Raw genomic sequence first — 20,117 nt, 5'->3', positions numbered from 1 at the left:
ACAGAGCATATTGTTTTTCGGTAACTCTCCTGAGAATGCCCTGTTTGCAAAAACAAATTTTCCTCAACCAGGCTGAAGCTGAATCCCATCAAGTTACATGAGGTAAAGCGACTTGCATGTCATCTTCCCACTTCCCTTGTGTAGTATGTATGAAAGGCTCTGTTGCAGTCCTGACAGTGGCAGGCATATGTGTTTATGAAATGCAATTGGCTCAAAATCATTAGTTAAGAGAAAAATTAAACAGAATGTTGGATGGCATGAACATACTGCATTTTCCTACGCATGAGTGAGGCCCAGGAGCACCATCCAGTCTGTTTGCATTGCTCTGCCCCAAGAGGCTAAGCTTCTCTACTGTTATGCAAAAGACAGTCACTGGCTTTGCTGAGAAATGATTTGAAAAACATTTCTTTTTCAGGACCATCTTTTTTTTTCTCCTCAGATCAGCCTTTTTAGAAATGTACACAACTAAGAAATCACAGTGGGAACGAAGAAAAGACTTCAGACATTTGCAGTTCCCCAGGAGAAACCACTGCAAGGAACAGGGTTGTGTGATCTCTAGTGATTTCTCCCCCATACTACATTATGGCATGCATGAAGTGACTCATCAAAAAAGCTGGGCACTCTCAGGGCCACGAAGATGGCTTGGTTGGAAAAGTACTTGAATTACAAGCAGGAGAACATGAATTCATATCCCAAGCACTTTGTCTAAAGCCATCACAACAATGCACACTTAAAATACCAGCACTGGGAGGTGGAGACAAGGGGCTTGCTGACCAACTAGTCAACTCTACATTCAGTGAGAGACGCGGCCTCCAAACAGAAGTTAGAGAGCAAGAGTAAGATGTAATGTTACTTTTATCACATACATGGACATACACACACACACACACACACACACACACACACACACACACACATACACACATACACAAACATATATATATCTATCTGTACACACATGTACACACAAATGCAGATACATTAATATGTATAAATACACACGTGGATAATGAGGAAATTCCAAGGAGTCTACCTGATAATCAAAGGAATTTATTCTAGGTTAACTCACAAAAAGCATAAAGAAGTTGTTCGTGGAATCCAGGAGGGGTGGAGTGTGGTCCAATGTGGTTCTCTGGAGAGCTCTGCCTTGATTCACAGCACCAGCATCCAAGACCACAAGGTAGCGAAGACAAAGTGAGCATGTACTCATCCCAGGTCTTAGGGGGTCCTCCTCTCGGCCATGGGTGTGTGTGTGTGGTACCTAGCAGTTACCTGGTGCCTACTTGGGGCAGTGCTTCAGGTTACAGACTACCATTCCTACACATGCATATATGTATAGTTTCACATACACATATATATGCACACACATGTACATGCATACACATATACTCTTATGTGCACACACAGGCACACACATGTGTGTACACAGACACACATACACGCAAGTAAACAACACATGTATATGTATACACACATATACATACTTACATATATATGTATACACATGTGCACATACTTGTATGCATACATATACATACACAAATACCATATACACATATACACACATGCACATAAACACTCATGTGCATACTTACACATAAATGCACACTCACATACATATGTATACACGCATACACTCAAATATGCATACATATACACATGCACACACACATACATGCATTCATATGCACACATATACACCTACCACAGATATACACACATGCATATATACATACATACACATTGATAGGAATTCCAACCATGCCTCATGATCATGCATGCCCAGCGGGACACTTAGTCATCTCCGCCTAGTCATTTCCAGGTCATACATCCTGCGTGTGACCCAGGCCCCATGGTTACACAGTCATGTAGTCACACAAAGTGACTGCATGATCTCTGCACGTGGGCCTGTGTGCCCAGGTGCAGACTGGCATTTATAAGGTGGTGCCATGTTCCCTCAGTCTCTCTTTCTTGCACATTTCCTTACACAGGCCTGATCACATCTATCCCATTCTCTTTGTCTTGATAAAACTCAAGAGCTCCACAAAAAAACATCATACTCATGCATGCACACACGAATGCACACATATATATGTCCACAAACACAGGAAATACAATGCTGTAGGGTTTCCAATAATTTTGTTTTTAAAGGACACTCTCAAGAAAATTGGTGCAAACATCTGTCCCTGATGCTCACACTCAAGCCAACACATGAGCGCCTTTGCTCAGCTCCTTGGTGATTAGAACACTTGCTTGTGCCTCCCCGGGCACTTCCTTTATGTCTAATACAAGAGTCACCTTTATTGGTAGATCTTCCCTACCACGTTCAATTTGGAGGAGAGCATCCAGAGTTTGTATGCCTTAATTTATCTGTGTAGCACTTACAGAATGTTGCACAATGCCTTGTGTAAGTGGAAGCCTCCATAAAGTTTTACTGAATTCATTTCCATTTTCCATTGAGTTTAGTACTGAATTCCTCGAGATTCTGAGACTAGATTAGTATATTTAAAGAAATAGTGCTTTGTCAATATTTTTGTGGAGTTGTTTCTAAATTTTTATATCATTTAACAGTGGGTTTTTGTTTTTAAATGTTTTAGTATGTTAATTGCAATAAGAAAACCGTATATTTCCCTATCAGTACTTGGTTGATTTTCTTTTCTTTTCTCTTTAGACTTTTAGTTTTTGAGACAGCGTGTTACATCACCCAGGTCAACTCAAGCTCATTATATAGCTGCTGAGAATGACCATAAACTGACCTCCACCCCCACTTCCCACATGCTAGGATCACATGCATGTTCTACCATACTCTTGAGTTACTTTGTTAATTAATTGGGTGTTTTTTTCCCTTTTTGTACTTTTTTTTTCCTTTGATACATGTACTGTATTTAAATCATTTTTCCCTCCTTTCCACTCCAATATATTCATTTAGTGTTGCTAGTATGTATATGTCTTTAGGACTGACGACTTAAATTACATAACCTATTAGAAGTCTTTTCCCTGGACAAGACTTTTTCCCTCTCTTAGAAGCCCTTACTTGCCTGTAGCTATTAATCTAGGAGTGGGGCCTTCTGAGATTTCTCCTATACACAAGATAACATATGTTATTCATGTGCAGGTCTTGTTTAGGCGGCAATATTGTTAACACATCAAGGGTGCACTCCCTGTCATATATATAAGACACTGCATCCCACCAGACACCCTGGTCCTCTGGCTCTTAATCTTCCTTTCCCCTCTTCCACAGTGTTGCATGAGCCTTAAGTGTAAGGTTTGTATTGCATAAATTAGAGTTGGGGACCCCTGGCCATTTGTCTTCTGCATTTTGTCTAGTTATGGATTTCTGTAATGGTCTCATCTGCTGCAAAAAAGAAGCATCTTTGATGATAGGCGAGAGCTATGTTTACTTGTGGGCATAAGAATGGGTATTTTGCATGCACTTAGGAATTAAACTGGTTTAAGAAAGTGATGACAGTAGGTTCTCTGGGGTGATGACCTCACCAGTTGGTCATGTTTACAGTGTGAGGCATTAATTTCCTCCTGCTAAGTGAGTCTTAAGTAAAACCAAATGACTGATGGTTCCCTCCCCCATAGTAGCCACTATTGCACCTTTGGTGCTATCTGGCTGTGGTGGCCATTGTTGTGGTTCCTAAGCCTTACAGCTGGGTCAAAGTGTTTATTGCTTTTCTCTCCTGGCAACTTGCATTGCATCTTAAGATATTCTGAGAGCTAGTTCTCAGGGAGGAGGCTTCCAGGCCAGTTCCAGGTTGATCCCTCCAAGTCCTGTGTCTGAAGTATGTGGTGTCTTCAACAATAATCTCTTACTTTCAAGTTCTGGGGGGCAACCACGGGGAATGACAAGAGCCCATATTGTTTTCTGTCTTCTTGGACTCCCATGACCAGCAACTCAGAGGGAGGTTCCCCAGTCCTGGCCCTGGAGCTTTGTTAGATAGTCCCAACTCCTGTAGGGAATAAGAGCACAGCAAGCTTTGTAACTTCATTTAAACTATGTGTGTACACATATATTTTCTATATGTACTTTTAAGTAAATGTAAAATAATATATTTTCTATGGATTTTCAAACATCCTTATCCCTCTTCCTCCCCTCTCTACTGTATTGCCCTCCCTCTCCATTCCTGTTTAAAGTCCTCCCATTTTTCTCATTTCCTCCTTCACACCATCTGTGCCTCTCCATCTCCCCTCCCCCACGGTCCCTCTTTTACTTTCCCAGCTTCTGTAGTTATTTCATATAACTACATGAGGTTATATACTCATAGCTAATGGTTTAGAGATTGAACTCCAAAATAATAGAAAACATGGAGCATTTTCTTCTTGGGTCTGAGTTACCTTACTCAATATAATAATTTCTGGTTTCCTCCCTTTTGCTTGCAAATTGCATGGTTTCCTTTTTTTTTTCTTTATTTACTGCTGAGTAATAATGTGTATGTACTACATTTTCATTATCCATTCATCTGTTAAAGGACATACAGGCTGCTTCCATTTTTTAGCTATTGTGAGTAAAGGATCAATAAACATGGCTAAGCTACTGTCTGTGGAGTAGGATGCCTAGTTCTTCTGTGCATATGCCAAGGAGTAATATAGCTGTGTTATATGTAGTTCTATGTTTAGCTTTTTGATAAGTCTCCGTACTGATTTCCAGAGCTGCTACACCACTTTTCCATCCCATCAAGAAGGGAGAGGGCTTTTCCCCATATCACCAACAGCATTTGTCCTCACTTGTTTTGTTGATGTTGTCCGTTCTGACTGGGATCAGATAAATCTCAACATAATTTTGGATTTTTATTTCCCTAATTACTGAGGATGTTGAACATTTTTGTGATATCTCTTAGCCATTTTTATTTCTTCTTTTGAAAAGTCTCTTTCTCAAGTCTGTAGCACACTTTTTTTGTTTAATTAGGAAAACTTCATACAATATATTTGATCATGTTTTACCCACCCTCAGCACCTCCCAGTTCCCCCAACACCATCCTACCTACCACAAATCATGTTCTCTCTTCTTCTCCCTTTTCCTCTCTCCTTAAATCAAAATAAAGAACAACTTAAAACAATAAGAAAAAAGCCAGATCAAAACAAATTGAAGCAAAAACCCCACAAACAAAACATAGAGTCCATTTGTGACGCCTGACCTAGAGTGTGGTTGATGTACCCAGGGGCTGTCCATTGAAGAAAACTGATTTTCTCTTTCTAATAGGTATCTATTGCAAATAGCTTCTTAGTTAGGGGTGGAACTGTGTGTCTACTTCCATGCTCAGTGTTGGGAGTTTTTCTGATTTGAACCTGTACGTGCTGTAACAATCTTTGTGACTTCACATGTGTATCAGTCTTGTGCCTGGAAGACTTTGTTCCCTTGGAGTCATTCACCACTTTTGACTCTCTCATTCTCTCTGCCCCGTCTTCTGCACAGATCCCTGATCCTTGAGTGGACGGGTTTGATAAAGACCTTCCATTTCAGACTGCTCCAAAGTCTCTTCCCCTCCACACATTGTCCAGTTGTAGGTCTCTGTGTTAGTTGCCATTTGCTGCAAGAAGAGACTTCTCCAAAGAGGGTTGAGTGATGCTAGCTCTAAGGGTGTGGCGATATGTCAGTATGAGTCATTTTATTGCTATATTTCTTTAGCATAGTAGTAGTAGTAGGTCTTCCCTCAGGTCCAATCTATACAGTTTCAGGTTTACGGTGAATTTAGCAGAGACAAGGGTATGGACTCCATCTCATGGAGTGAAGTTTACATTAAATTAAAAGGTGGTTGGTTACTCTTATATTTGTGTCTCTGTTGCACTCAGGTCACTGTTGCAGGTCACAGGGTTTATAGGTGGGTGACACTGATGGTGATGGTGATTTTTTTTTTAATAGGAGCATGCAGAGTACCTTGCAAGACTATGAATACTAATCAGTAGGGTGAATAGGGTAAGCTTCTAGTTGAATACCAGCCTGATATCTCTACATTCACTGATATGAGTAAACAGTGTCTTCACCAATATGGCTTTATTAGGTTGTAGAGAGTAACCAATAGCCTTGGCAATGGCCTGTGATTTTTGAGGTGGTGGCGGCAGGGAGGTTGGTCTATGGGACTGCTTTAGCCAACAATTCAACCAGATGTAGCCAACTCCTGGCATGAGTAGTTTTACTTGGTGTCACTGGATGTCACGTTAAGGTATTATTTCCCCCATTATATGGTGACTCTATTTAAATTCCTTTAATACGTGTATATATTTTAGGGTACTTCTACAGTAGTAGGTTTCATTATGGTTTTTCAAAAGGCTTTTAGTGTTAGTTGTCCCTCCCCTTATTTCCTCCTTTACCCTACTGTCCCATTCCCCTCCCCATTTAATCCTATTTTACTTTCCCATTTATCTCTTTATCACATTGTGTTCTATTTTCCCTTCCTTGGAAGATCCCCTCCTCCCACTGCTCCATTACTAAGCACTTAACTTATGTGATTATTCAAATTGAGGCTTAAAAGTTAACATCCACATATAAGAAAAATTATGCAACATTTCTATTTTAGGGTCTGGGTTCCTGCACTCAGGATGATTTTTTTTTTCTTTCTAGCTCCACCTGTTGACTAACAAATTTTGTTTTTCTTAACAGCTGAATAATTTCCCACTGTGTAAATGTATTACATTTTCATTGTCCATTCATCGGTTTATGGACATCTAGGCTGTTTCCAGTTTCTGGTTATTATGAATGGAGCAGCCATAAACATGGGTTGGCAAGTATCTCTGTACTAAGATGTAGAGTCCTTTTGCATGTATGTCCAAGAATGAGATAGCTGGATCTTGAGGTAGATTGACTTTCACCTTATAGGTGAATCTTCACACCCATTTCCATGATGACAATACTATTGGTGAAATTATTAAGGCCACTCCATGTAGTTAAAAGGGAGGTTTATTTTGTGGGGTAACTTACAAGTAAAGGGATAGGTAACAGGGTCTGGGAAAGGTGTGGCGCAGTTCGGCGGTGTTCTTATGGAGAACTCTGCTCAGTCTACCTCTAGCATCCAGGGTCCAGGAACCAAGAGAGCTGGCGCATCCAGATCTCAGGTCTTCAAGATCCTCTCTCGGCCCCGCCTTGTAGGCGTGGCAGTTACTGAAGCCTCAATGGGGGTTGGAACTTCCAGGACAATGCTGGAATGGCTGCCCACTACACAATACCAGGTTGCACTCTCTCCAGCAATGACTGTTCCCCATTCTCCACATCCTCACTAACATGAGTTGTCGTTTCTTTTATTGATCTTAGATGTTCTAACAGGGAATAAGATGAAATCTCAAAGAAGTTTTAAGGCTAAGGATGTTGGACAGTTTTTAAGTGTTTCTCAGACATTTGTGTTTCATCTTTTGAGAACACTCTGTTCAGTTCTATACCCCATATTTCAATTGGATTGTTTGTTTAATTGATGTTATTTGAGTTCTTTATATATTCCAGATAGGAAGCTTCTATCAGAAGTATAATTGAATAAAGCTCTTTTCACATTCTGTGGCTAACTGTTTGCCTGAATGCTATTCTCTGTGATAAAGATGCTTTTCAGCTTCATAAGGTCCCATTTATTAATTGTTGCTCATAGTACCTGTGCTATCAGTGTCCTGTTCAGAAAGTCATATCCTGTGCCACTGACTTCAAGTCAATTCCCCACTTTCTCTTCTATCATATTTTAGTGTATCTGATCATATATAGACGTCCTTAGTCTATTTGGAGTTGAGTTTTGTGTAGAGTGATAGATATGGATCTCTTTACATTCTTCTGCATGAAACCAAACAGTGTGACTAACACCATTTTTGAAGATGCTGTCTTTTCTCCAGTGTATATTTTTGGCTTTTTTTTTTTCTTTCAAAACTCAGGTGTTCTTTGTTGTGTGGTATTATATCTGAGGCTTCAGTTTGATTCGATTGACCACTGTGTCTGTTTTTATACTAATGCCATGCTGTTTTGATTGCTATAGCTCTTTAAAACAACTTGAAATCTAGAATGGATACTGCTAGCAGTTCTTTTATTGTTCATGATTATTTTTAAAATCTTGATTTTTCTGGGACTCCCATGAGCAGTTTATTTTTTTTTTTTAATTTCTGTAAAGAATTGTGTTGGAATTTTAATGGGGTTTAAGTTGAATCTGTAGATTGCTTTTCTTAGGATATCCATTTTCACAATATTAATTCTACCAATTCATGAGTCTGGGAGATCTTTCCATCTTGTAGTATCTTCTTCAATTTCTTTCTTCAATGTGTTAAAGATTTTATTGTACAGGATTTTTTTCCTTGCTTGGATAGAGTTATCCCATGGTATTTTGGTTTGAGGGGCTATTGTGAAAGGTAATTTTTTCCCCTAATTTCTTTTTCATTATGTTTGTTATTTGTATATAACAGGGCTGATTTTTGTGTACTAATTTGATACCCTACTACTTTGCTGAGAGTTTATCATCTGTAGAAATTAGCCCTGTGCAGTCTTTGGGGAATTTTATGAAAAAAAAAAAATCATGTCAGCTGCAAAAAAAGATACTTTGACTTCTTCCTTTCATATTTGTATCCTCTTGGTCACCTTTGGTTGTCTTATTGCTCTAGTTAAGATTTCAAGTACTGTACTGAATACTTGTGGATAGAGGGAACATCCTTGTCACTTTTGTCGCAAAGAGATGTTGGGTTTTGTCAAAGGTCTTTTCTGCAGCTAAGGAGACGATCATGTGGTTTTTGTCTTTCAGTCTGTTTATGCAGCTTACATTTATCAATTTATGTATGTTGGATGATCCCTACCTACATCTTTGAAATGACCATGGTGGATAAACATTTTATGTGTTCTTGTATTCATATTCCAAGTATTTTACTGAGAACTTTTACATCTGTGTTCATCAGGGATACTTGTCTGTAATTTTTTTTTTTTTTTTTTTTTGGCTTGGGTCTTTGTATAGTTTTGTTATCTGGGTAATAGTGGCCTCATAAAAAGAATTAAGAGATGTTCCATCAGGTTCTATTTTATGGAATAATTTCAGAAGAATTGGCATAAGTTTTTCTTTAATGTGTGGTAGAATTCTGCACTGTGTCTTTCTGATCCTAGGGAGTTTTTTGTCAGGAGATTTTTTTTATTTACCTAGGGGTTATGTGTGTTTAAGTTGTTTATTTCATCTTGGTTTAACTTTGTTAGGTTATATATATATAATGAAACTCATCCATTTCTTATAAGTTTTCCAGTTTGCTGTAGTACAGATCTTTAAAGTTAAAGCATATTCTCATGATTCTGAGTTTCCTCTGTGTCTATTGGAATATCACCATTTTCACTTCTAACTTTATAGAGTTCTATCTTCCTTCTCTGTATTTTGGTTAATTTTGCTAAGGGTTTGCCAGTCTTGTTGATTTTCTCCAAGAGACATCTCTCTATTACATTGATTCTTTGTATTTTGTTTCTTTTTGTTTGTTTATATTTCATTAATTTCAGTCCTGAGTGTGATTATTTCTTCCCATCTTTCCCATCTACTATTTTTGGATATTATTTCTTCTTGCTTTTCAATTTATTTCATGTGTGTCATTAAGTTACTAATATGAGAGCTCTCTAGTTTTGTTTGTTTTTTTCTTTGTTTGTTTGTTTTTAATATAAGTGCTCAATGCTATGAACTTGCCTCTCAGAACCACTTTCATTGTGTTACATAAATTTGGGTATTTTGTGTTCATACAATTCTAAAAAAAAGTATTTTATTCCCTTCTTAATTTTTGTCTTGACCCAATTTTCATTCATGAGTTGTTCAGTTTCCATTAGTTTGTGTAATTTCTGCTTTTTGCGTGGTTGTTAATATCCACTTTAATCCTTGGTGGTCAGGTAGAGTACAGGGTGTTATTTCAACTTAACTATATCTATTGAGACTTGCTTTGTGTTCTAATATGTGGTCAATTTTTGAGAAGTTCCATGAGCAAATGAAAGTATATTCTTTAGTGTTTGGATGGAAAGCTCTGCAAATATCTGTTTGGTAGGTCCATTTGACTTATGGTATCATTTAACTCCATCAATTCTCTGTTTAGTTTTTGTCTGAATTATTTATTAGTGAGGGTATGGTATTCAAGTTTCCCACTGTCTCTGCATAAGGGACAATATGTGATTTTTTTTTTTAGCTTTTCTGGTGTTTTCTTTATAAACATGGGTGCCATTTGGTGTATAAATGACTAAAATTATAATATTCTCTCGTTGGGTTTCCTTTTAACATAGATGTACTGTCTTTCCCTATCTCTTCTGGTTTGATTTTGTTGAAATCTGTTTTGTCAAGTATTAAAATAGCTTTTCATGCATGATTCTTGGGTCCATTTGTTTAGAATACCCTTTTCCATCTTTTTTACCCTAAGATGATGTCTGTCCTTAATGAAGAAGTGTGTTTGGATATATCAAAAAGTGACTATTCTTTTCTTATCCAGTCTGTTAATATATATCTTTTTATTGGAAAATCAAGACTATTAATGTTGAGAGGTAGTGATGTACAGTATTTATTTATTCTCCTTATTTTGTTATGCTGGTAGGGTTGTCCTGTCATGCCCTCCCAACCCCCATTGCCACCAGCACTACCTTTTGATTTACTGTTCTGGGATTATTCATTCCTTGTGTTTTCTTTGATGCAATTAACAGTGTCTTAAGACTGAAATTTTCATTCTAGTGCCTTCTGTAGAGCTGGACTCATGAACAGAAATTGCTTATATTTTTTTAAAAGTATATAATGTTTTAATTTTTGTTGATTGTTATAGTTTTGTTGGGTATGGTAGCATGGCTAGCATCTATGGTGTCTGGTTTTCTGAGTTTCCATTGAAAATTCAGGTGTTATTCTAATGGGACTCCCTTTATTTGGAATTTGGTCTTTTTCCCCTTGCAGCATTGAATATCTTTTGTTTGTATTTATTATTACATGGTGGCTCTGAGGCTCCCTGAATACCAACCTAGTGTGGGTGCTGGCAGTCTATGATGAGAGTGTATATGGGGATTGACAGGTGTAATAAAAGAATCTATAGCCCACCTTTAAATTGGAGCATTTGTTTTCTTGATTTTTTGTTATTTGAGTTCCTTGTATATTCTGAATATTTATACTCTATCAGTAGTATAGCTGCTAAAGTTCACCTGCATATTCTGTAGGCTACTTTTCACTCAATTTACTGTTTCTTACCTATAAAGAAGCTTTTTTAATCTTATGAGGTACCATTTGACAATTATTAAGATTAATTCTTGAGTAAATAGAGTTCTATTCAGAAAATCCTTTCTTATAGTGTAGGGTACTGCCTATTTTTTTCTAGCAGTTTCAGAATTTCAAGTTTTGCATTGTAGTCTTCGATCCATTTAGAGCTGATTTTGTGCTGGGTGGTAGATATATATCTAATTTCATTCTTCTACATGTGGACATTTCATTTTCTCAGCATCGATTTTCAAGATGCTATCTATTCCCCAGTGTGTATTTTTTATATCATCACAAAATACCAGATGGCAATAGTTACATGCACTCATGTTTGTGTCCTCTGTTTTGTTTGTTCATGTCTATTTTGTGCCACTACCATGGTGTTTATAATCTCTCTCTCTCTCTCTCTCTCTCTCTCTCTCTCTCTCTCTCTCTCTCTCTCTCTCTCTCTCCCTCTCTCTCTCAACCTCTGTTATGTGGATCAGGATGCAAGCTCTCATCTAGTGTTCCAGCACCATGCCTGTCTGCCTGTTGCCATGCTCCCTTTCATGATGGAAATGAACTAACTCTCTGAAAATGTAAGCAAGCCACACTTAAATGCCTTCTTTTATAAGTAGGCTTGGCCATGTGTCTCTTCACAGCAGTTGAATAGTAACTAAGACACCATGCCACTATTACTTCAGTTCAAATTGTTCACAGCTAGATCAGACTGTTGATAACTTTTTTTCTATCCAGCAATCTATATAACATCTTCTGATAATGTGAGAGCCAACTAATGGGAAAGAAACATCCTGGTTAATACCAATATTGGTTTTTCCATGTCCTGTGACCAATGTATGTGATATCCCCAGAAGTAGGGTCTTATCAAGTTCCAGTGGGCAACCAAAAGGAATGACAATTGCTTGTATTTGGCAGTGGGGGGGAGGGGTTGGGGGGGGTTCCTGGGACACTTCTATCCAACAACTTGATTTGTGGTATCCAAGATGTGGCATTGGCCTTTTAATTTGGCACCCCATGGCTTTCTGAATGAGCATACTACCCTGCGTAGGATAACTCCAATTAAACACATGCACATACCTTATAAAATAGGTAGTTTCTCGTGTGACTTTTCCAAGCATCCTTAAAGACGATTTTCTTTTCTGATATCCCCTCCTCTGTGGCCCGCTGAACAGCAAGTCACTATAAAATGTATCACAATATTTGATTTCATGTTATAGTGCAGAGTCATAGTAGTTACAGCAGAGTGTGCTACTGGCACAGGAACAGACACAATGAATGGAGGAATAGAATCAAGGGCCCAGATATAACTCCATGAACCTGCAGCCCCCTGATTTTTACAAAGATACTGGATATAAACATGGGAGGAAAGACAGCACCTTTAACAAATGATGCTGGAAAAGCTGCATATCCACATGTAGAAGGGTGAAACTTGATTCTTCTCATGTGCTCTGCACACAGATCAATTCCAAATGGATCAAAGATCCCAAAGGTAGACCTGAAACTCTGAAACTTCTTAAAGAAGGAACAGGAAGTACACTTGAGGATGTAGGCTCAGGTAAGGACTTTCTGAATAGGACTCTGGTTGCCTTGGAAACAAGACCAACAATCAACAAGTGGGACTTAATGAAATTCAGAAGCTTTTGCACTGCAAAGAAAACTGTTAATTAACTAAAGAGGGAGCCTACATAATGGAGGAAGAAGTCTTTGTCAGCTATATAACTGACAGAGAACTATTTATCTAGAATATGCATGGAACCAAAAATACAAAAGACCCAAAAAGAAAGAAAAGAAATAGTTATATACTGGGCTCCAGAATTGAACAGGTAATTCTCAGAACAAGAACTATAAATAACAAAAACATACTACAGCCATCAGGGAAACACAAGCGAATACTACATTAAGATCTTATCATAGTATCATTGGCGAGGATGTTGGGAATGGGGAAACCTCAAGCACTGCTGGTGGGAGTTCATATTTGTGTAACTATTACAGAACTGTAGCCATAAATTTCTCTGGTTCCACCTGGCCCCACAGTCCTGTGCTTCTCTGGTTCCACCTGGCCCTGTGGTCTCACAGTCACTTATAAAATAATCATTCAGAGGCTTAATATTAATTGCAAATTCTATGGCCTATAGGCTCAGTCTTCTTGCTAGCTAGCTCTTACAACTTAACTCAGCTCATTTCTATTAATCTATGCATTGCTATGTGGCTTCATGGCTTACCGGTACTTTCACATCTTGCTTGTCCTGGCAGCAGCTCACAGCATCTGCCCCACTCTCCTTTCTCCTCTTTCTCCAGTTGGAATGTACTGCCTAACCTTATTCTGCCTCACTATTGGCCAAATAGCTTTTTTTTATCAACCAATCAGAGCAACACATTTTCACAGTGTACAGAAAGACATCCCACAGCACAGAACTTTTAGGGAAATATATGGAACCAGAAACAATATACCAAGTGAGGTAACCCCAGCCCAGAAACACAAACATTACATATTCTCATTCACATGTGGATCCTAGTGTCAAAATTTTCAGATTTGTGTGCTTAATATGGAATATCTGAAGAATCTTGAAGCTAAAGAGGAATTGTTGGTAGAGGGAAGAAATGTCTTAATAGGGTCAAGGAGAATAGAAGAACATAAGTGCATATCCCACCCCTAACAAAACATCAGGTAGAAATTGAGGTGAAAGAATGAATTGTGTCACAAGCAACTTGTCAATAACAATTTCTTCCCAACACTCCTACCCCCAACCTGTGCTTTGGGACACACTGGTTTTCTTCATATTTCTTTCCCCCATCAGTGTCTGCTTCTGCTTGTGCACAAGTGAGTATTCAGTAGTTTCCTTTAGGAATGATTATGCAGAAGGGATTATATGTCCTACTTTGGAAAAAAATAAAATGATGTGCATTTGATGACAGAAGAAGGAGCTGAGGTTAATCAATATCACCTGACATTCCCAGTGCATTTTGAGAATTTGAATGCCAGTTGTGGATGACGATCCAGTTACTCTGTGAGGATGGAGTAAATATGATAGGAAAGGGGAGAGTGGTGACACCCAGTGGAATGAAGAGACTGACCTAGTGAGACAGCCAAACTGCTCTCACTGGTATGTTCCAAACCTCTCCTAAGAGCCGACACTGGCACCGCAAGCTAGGTGCTCTCATCCATGAGAAAAACTTTATAAGCATTAGGCACCAAGGAATTGATTTACCTAGGGCTGAGGTAGATCATTGACTCTACTCTGAGAAAAAAAGATAAAGAAATAATAGGATAAATGGGTAGATCACTGAATCTCCTCTAAAAAGTGGAAGATATAAAAATTACAAAAAGGAATATTACTGAATCTATTATGAAAAGAAAAACGAGAGAATATGAATATATGATTTAAAAACGTCAATTTTTGAATCTACTTTTTTTTTTAAAAGATTTATTTATTATGCATCAGCATGTATTCCTGCAGGCCAGAAGAGGGCACCAGAACTCATTACAGGTGGTTATGAGCCACCATATGGTTGCCGGGAATTGAACTCAGGACCTCTGGAAGAGCAGTCAGTGCTCTTAACCTCTGAGCCATCTCTCCAGCCCTTGAATCTACTTTTTAAAAAGAACTACTTGTTTTAAATAGGATAAGTAATGAAATTTTTTGTCTGAGTTTATCAAATGTTACTGGACTGGACATTGTTAATATATACAATGGAGTTTTTTGTATGAATATGTCAAATGTTAGTGAACTAGACATTGTTAATGTAATTCTTGACTGTATATATTGTATATTGTAGTTAGAGTTTTCCTGCCTGGCCCAGTCAGGACAAATCTCTCTTACCCACCAGTCCCACAGTTGCTCAGACCCAACCAGAAACTTATATTGCTTACAAACTGTATGGCTGTGGCAAGCTTCTTTTTATCTACTTCTTCTATCATAAATTAACCCATTTCTGTTAGTCTACACTTTGCCACATGGCTTGTGGCTTACCAGTGTCTTTACATGTTGCTTTTCATGGCAGCGGCTGGCAGTGTCTCTCTCCAAAGCCTTCTACTTCCCAGAATTCTCTTCTCTCTTGACCCGCCTATACTTACTGCCTGGCCACTGGCCAATCAGAACTTTATTTACACAGAGTGATATCCACAGCACTCCCCCTTTTCTTTTTTTTTTTAAGGAAGGTTTTAACTTTTACATAGTACAATTACATATAACAAAACAATTATCAAGCAAGAATTACAGTTACAATATTAAAGAAGATATCCTATCTATCTTATATTTGTGAGTCTAAGGTTTTATATCTAACTTATCTTTTATCATAACTGAGGAAATTATAACTAACCTTCAACCACATAAAAGACCTCAGAAGGATATAATATTACCTGAGAACAGGGAGAAGGATGCAAGCATTTTTCAGGAGTCTTACAAGAGTAGACAGAGACAGCTGGCAGCCTGGACAGTCACCCAATGTTCCTTTGTAAAGTTGGGGCATTTGTCTTCAGCCCACAGGGCTAGAGTCTCTTGGGCACTTTTCTTAGTGTCCTGTAGAATGTCTGGCAGTTTCCTCTGCGAAGCAGGAACCTGAAGGACCATTTTGTCAAGCAAAGTTTAGTGGTCACCTTTCTATGGGTCCTGCATGTCCAGTCGATCAAGCAGTCCAGGCAAGAACAGTTTCTTGCCCAAATGGCTATTTTTGCCAAGGTGAAGATAAGATATGAAGTGTCTTCAATGCCCATCCTCCTCTCTGAAGTAAATCAGTGTTGCCAGGAGCAGACATGTCTCACTGTCCAGAAAGTCTAAATTTTAAAAGTATTTTAAATGCCATATTCTGTAGGTCTTTGAAGTATTTGAAGATTACCTATGTATCTGAAATATCTCTATGTATATCTAGAAGACTTAACTAACATGGCTACGAGTATGATTATCATAGATGACTAATTATTAATCTATTTTTAATTATCCATTTCAATTTAAAATGAGCCATACAAACATAATACCTTAAACAGAGTAGAAATATACACACAGTATAACAAAATTAACTTTAAGTTTGTATCAATAGACTAAAATCTATACCAATGTAAAACATTTTAAATGAGTTGTTGCTCTTCTAGAAGTAAGTTCATTAATCTACCCTTTCATCCTATCATATCTATATCATATCCCCTTTTTATCTTTAGAAAGAGATTGCATTTATAATCAACCTGTTTTAAATAAAATAGTAGTTTTTCTCTGTCCCACACCAGAGGGCTCTTCTAATTTGGGACACAAGAAGCTCTTAACCTTTTCTTTTAACAATGTGCTTGGGTTTAGAGAAGGAGTGAGCCAATTCCATCTCCAAAGCCAGCTGGGAAATTGGGCATAGTTTTTCTTACTACTTCCTGCTGGAGGGGGGCGCTGTATCTTATGGGGACACAAAGAAAATTTTAGGATTATGGAGTAGTCTGTGAGGGTAAACCTCTGAGCCAGTTGCCTTGAAACCATTCTGGATGTTGGATCATCTGGGCCATGGTGTCATCGGAGACCTTTCAGGTGGTCTTGGCTGATCAAACCTGATGTATCTTAATCTGGAACAAAGCCATAGCCTCTGGCTTTCTGTGGAAACAAAAGCAGAGACTCTTTTCCAAAGCAACATATCCTTATATCCAAATTTTGAAGTCAAGTTACCTTTAAAATTTACATATTTGTTTAACTCAACAGCTTTTATGATCAAATCTTTTTCTGCAGTTAAAAATCCCAAAGACAACATAAACCAGATTCTCTGTGTAATATCCATCTATGTTTTTTTGTTTTTTTGTTTGTTTGTTTTGTTTTTTGTTTTTTGCGACAAGGTTTCTCTGTGTAGCTTTGCGCCTTTCCTAGAACTCACTTGGTAGCCCAGGCTGGCCTCGAACTCACAGAGATCTGCCTGGCTCTGCATCCCGAGTGCTGGGATTAAAGGTGTGCGCCACCACCGCCAGGCCTAATATCCATCTTTGTAAGACTGAAACGCCACTGTGGCTGCTGGCTCCACCCCCCTCAGCTTCCCAATATGGCAATGGGACAGTTTACCGCCAGCTCTGGGTCTGGAGCTATGTGTACCATCAACTATCAGAAGCAGTTCTATCAAAGCAGTACATAGACTAGAAACCTTTTTTTTTTTTTTTTAACTAGCAAAGGCTAAATCCACCATGCAGCAGAGTGAAGTGCCGCTTGTAGACTCCTCATTCCCGCCACACTGCAGGTCAGACGCATATGCCAGAAACCCGCCACAGTAGCTCAAACCGGCAGGCTGCTGTTAACTTGAGACAACTAGGAAGCTGTTTTTAGCTCTGTTTTAGAATCTTTTTTCTCAGGTTTTAGGTGGAAACTCTTGCCAACACATTAGGCGCCATTTGTAGAGTTTTCCTGCCTGGCCCAGTCAGGACAAATCTCTCTTACCCGCCAGTCCCACAGTCGCTCAGACCCAACCAAGTAAACACACAGAAACTTATATTGCTTACAAACTGTATGGCCGTGGCAGGCTTCTTGTTATCTACTTCTTCTATCTTAAATTAACCCATTTCTGTTAGTCTATACTTTGCCACATGGCTTGTGGCTTACCAGTGTCTTTACGTGTTGCTTTTCATGGCGGCGGCTGGCGGTGTCTCTCTCCAGCCTTCTACTTCCCAGAATTCTCTTCTCTCTTGTCCTGCCTATACTTACTGCCTGGCCACTGGCCAATCAGAACTTTATTTACACAGAGCGATATCCACAGCAGTATATACTTATTGGATAGTTTTTCTTGTATTAGTTATAAGCTTTTTTAATTTTATACAAAAAAAAAAGGGGAAATGTGGTTGTATGGAGTTCCCCAAAATATTGTGCACCCTAATAAACTTACCTTGGGTCACAGAACAGAACAGCCACTAGATATAGAGGCTAGAAAATGGTAGCACTCACACCTTTAATCCTAGCATTCCAGAGGCAGAAATCCCTCTAGATCTCTGTGAGTTCAAAGCCACACTGAAAACAGCCAAGCTTGGTGACTCACGCCTTTAATCCCAGGAAGTGCAGAAAGGCAGAAGGGCAGAAAGCACAAAGGTATTTAAGGCATGAGGACGAGGAACTAGAGCCTCATTAAGCTTTTAGCTGGCTAAGCTTTTAGGCTTTTGAGTAGCACAGTTCAGCTGAGAGGCATCCAGTCTGAGGAAAAAGGATCAGCTGAGGAACTGGTGAGGTGAGGAAGCTGTGGCTTGCTCTGCTTCTCTGATCTTCCAGCATTCACCCCAATAACTGGCCTCAGGTTTGATTTTATTAATAGGAACTTTTAAGATTCCTGCTCTGTAGGGCCACACAGCTAAGAAGTGGCAAGCAGGGTGTGAACTCACACACTCCTGCTCTGGAGACATACCCCTGACAGCTGCTCTCCCAAGGACAGTATTTGCTGTCAGGCACACAGTCATTCTGAACAAGTACTAAAGAGGTCCGGGTTATATCCACCATGTGTCATTACTGTTCCTCCTCTGCCCTGTTGTTTCCTTGGCCTTATAATCCTTCACTTGACTAACTCCTCACATTCAGGTCAAAGCTTAGGTGCCAACAGTGACAACATCTTCCCAGGTCTCTCCGGATGGGTTAGATCCCATGCCTGACAGACTTACAGTGAACAGCCTATATGTGAACAGACAGCACCCACAGCCTTGTTTACTTTCAGCTTGCCTTAGAAACCTTGCATTTTCATTCCTTCTCTCACAGTCTTGTGGTTCAGTTGAACCAACATCACATACATTCTCAACCCATTGCTTCTCCAGTCACCCTCTGAATGGGCCTCTGTCTCCTGTCTTCACATAGCTCCCTACCTAGTGTATCCTGGACTGTCCATCACCTGGACTTACTGTGTTGCGTGGTTTTCTTGTTCCCTTTGGCCTCCCTCTCAACAGATGGCTGCTGTGCATGTGAAGCTCCAGCAACAACCAGCTACTATTTGTTCCAGCCCCACTGCACCCTCTACCACTCCCCCGCTCTGCCAGCCAGCTGTCACTATGCCCAGTCATGTGTTCATATGCACCTGAAATGCCCTCTGCTCCGTCTGACAAGCCCAAATGCAAGGTTGCCTGCACTCCAAGGCCCTGGCTGGACCCTATCCTGGACATAGCAGCAGTGTGTGCTCCTGATGTTCTGTGCCTGACTCTATCCAAGGGCTGGCTGCATTGCCTTCCAATCTCCTTTCCTTTTAGCCACTAGGTAGTGTCTCTCAAGAGTCATGGTATGTGCCATAACCAATTAGATTCCTATGCTTTTCCTGATGGTTCTGCTGCTAGGGATTTGCAGCCAATTTCCCCTAACTGTCCAGGAAGCTTTCAATGATTGTAAATGTAGGAATGGTCCATTATGTTCTTGTATGATACTAAAATCTCTGCCATTGAAACTGTATTTTAATAGATACAAGTCTCTCAAGTCCAAGACTGGGCACTGGCTGTCTTTCTGACTACTTAACCTACCACTGGCCTGGCACAGAGTATCTGTTAAACAATTTGGCATGGCCCAAAAAGTATGCTTAGTGCATGCATTCTGGCCACAAAGAACAAGCTGTATCTTCTCTTACCTCATGGCCCTCAGATAAACAAGAGATTTTATAAGTGAAATGGTAAAGCCTCCCTACCCTATCCAGCTCTGCTTATTTCAATAATAATCTTCTTGGGCCTGTACAAGAAGAAGATTAATAATACTTTTAGGGGGAAAAGACCCCCATTAACACCTAGAGCAACATGATACATACACAGGAATTAATCAAAATGATGAATTCTAAAAAGTGTCTTTAATAAGAGAACCTCCACAAAGTGGTGAGATTGTGGTTTATGATTCCTAAGTCTCAGGACAACAATGTGGAGATAGCCCATCTCAGTCCAAGGATAGGTGGCTTCTAGGGAGTACAGTGCCTACACTTCTGACAAGCAGTTTCTTGGCTACCTTTCTACATATTTGGATTGCTCATTTCTAAATGAACTCTTGAATACCCGAGCATTGGTCCCCACAA

The 20,117-nt window shown here is 39.3% G+C and overlaps 1 protein-coding gene across 3 annotated transcripts in view; it reads left to right on the top strand.

Annotated features, from left to right (window-relative positions):
• Gprin3 (GPRIN family member 3) overlaps nt 1-20,117 on the top strand; it is a 68,066-nt gene that overhangs the window by 18,385 nt on the left and 29,564 nt on the right. Inside the window, exon 2 of one of the 3 annotated variants that reach the window (XM_036180944.1) lies at nt 11,630-11,722. The exons of the other annotated variants lie outside the window; for them this stretch is intronic. The gene's annotated coding sequence lies outside the window, so the exon portion shown is untranslated. The remainder of the gene's footprint in view (nt 1-11,629; nt 11,723-20,117) is intronic. 3 annotated transcript variants of the gene reach the window in all.

The sequence above is a fragment of the Onychomys torridus genome, chromosome 3 (genome assembly GCF_903995425.1).
Source record: "Onychomys torridus chromosome 3, mOncTor1.1, whole genome shotgun sequence".
Taxonomy (NCBI): domain Eukaryota; kingdom Metazoa; phylum Chordata; class Mammalia; order Rodentia; family Cricetidae; genus Onychomys; species Onychomys torridus.
Note: the sequence above shows the minus strand (reverse complement) of the source record. Positions and strands in the feature narration are given on the sequence as shown.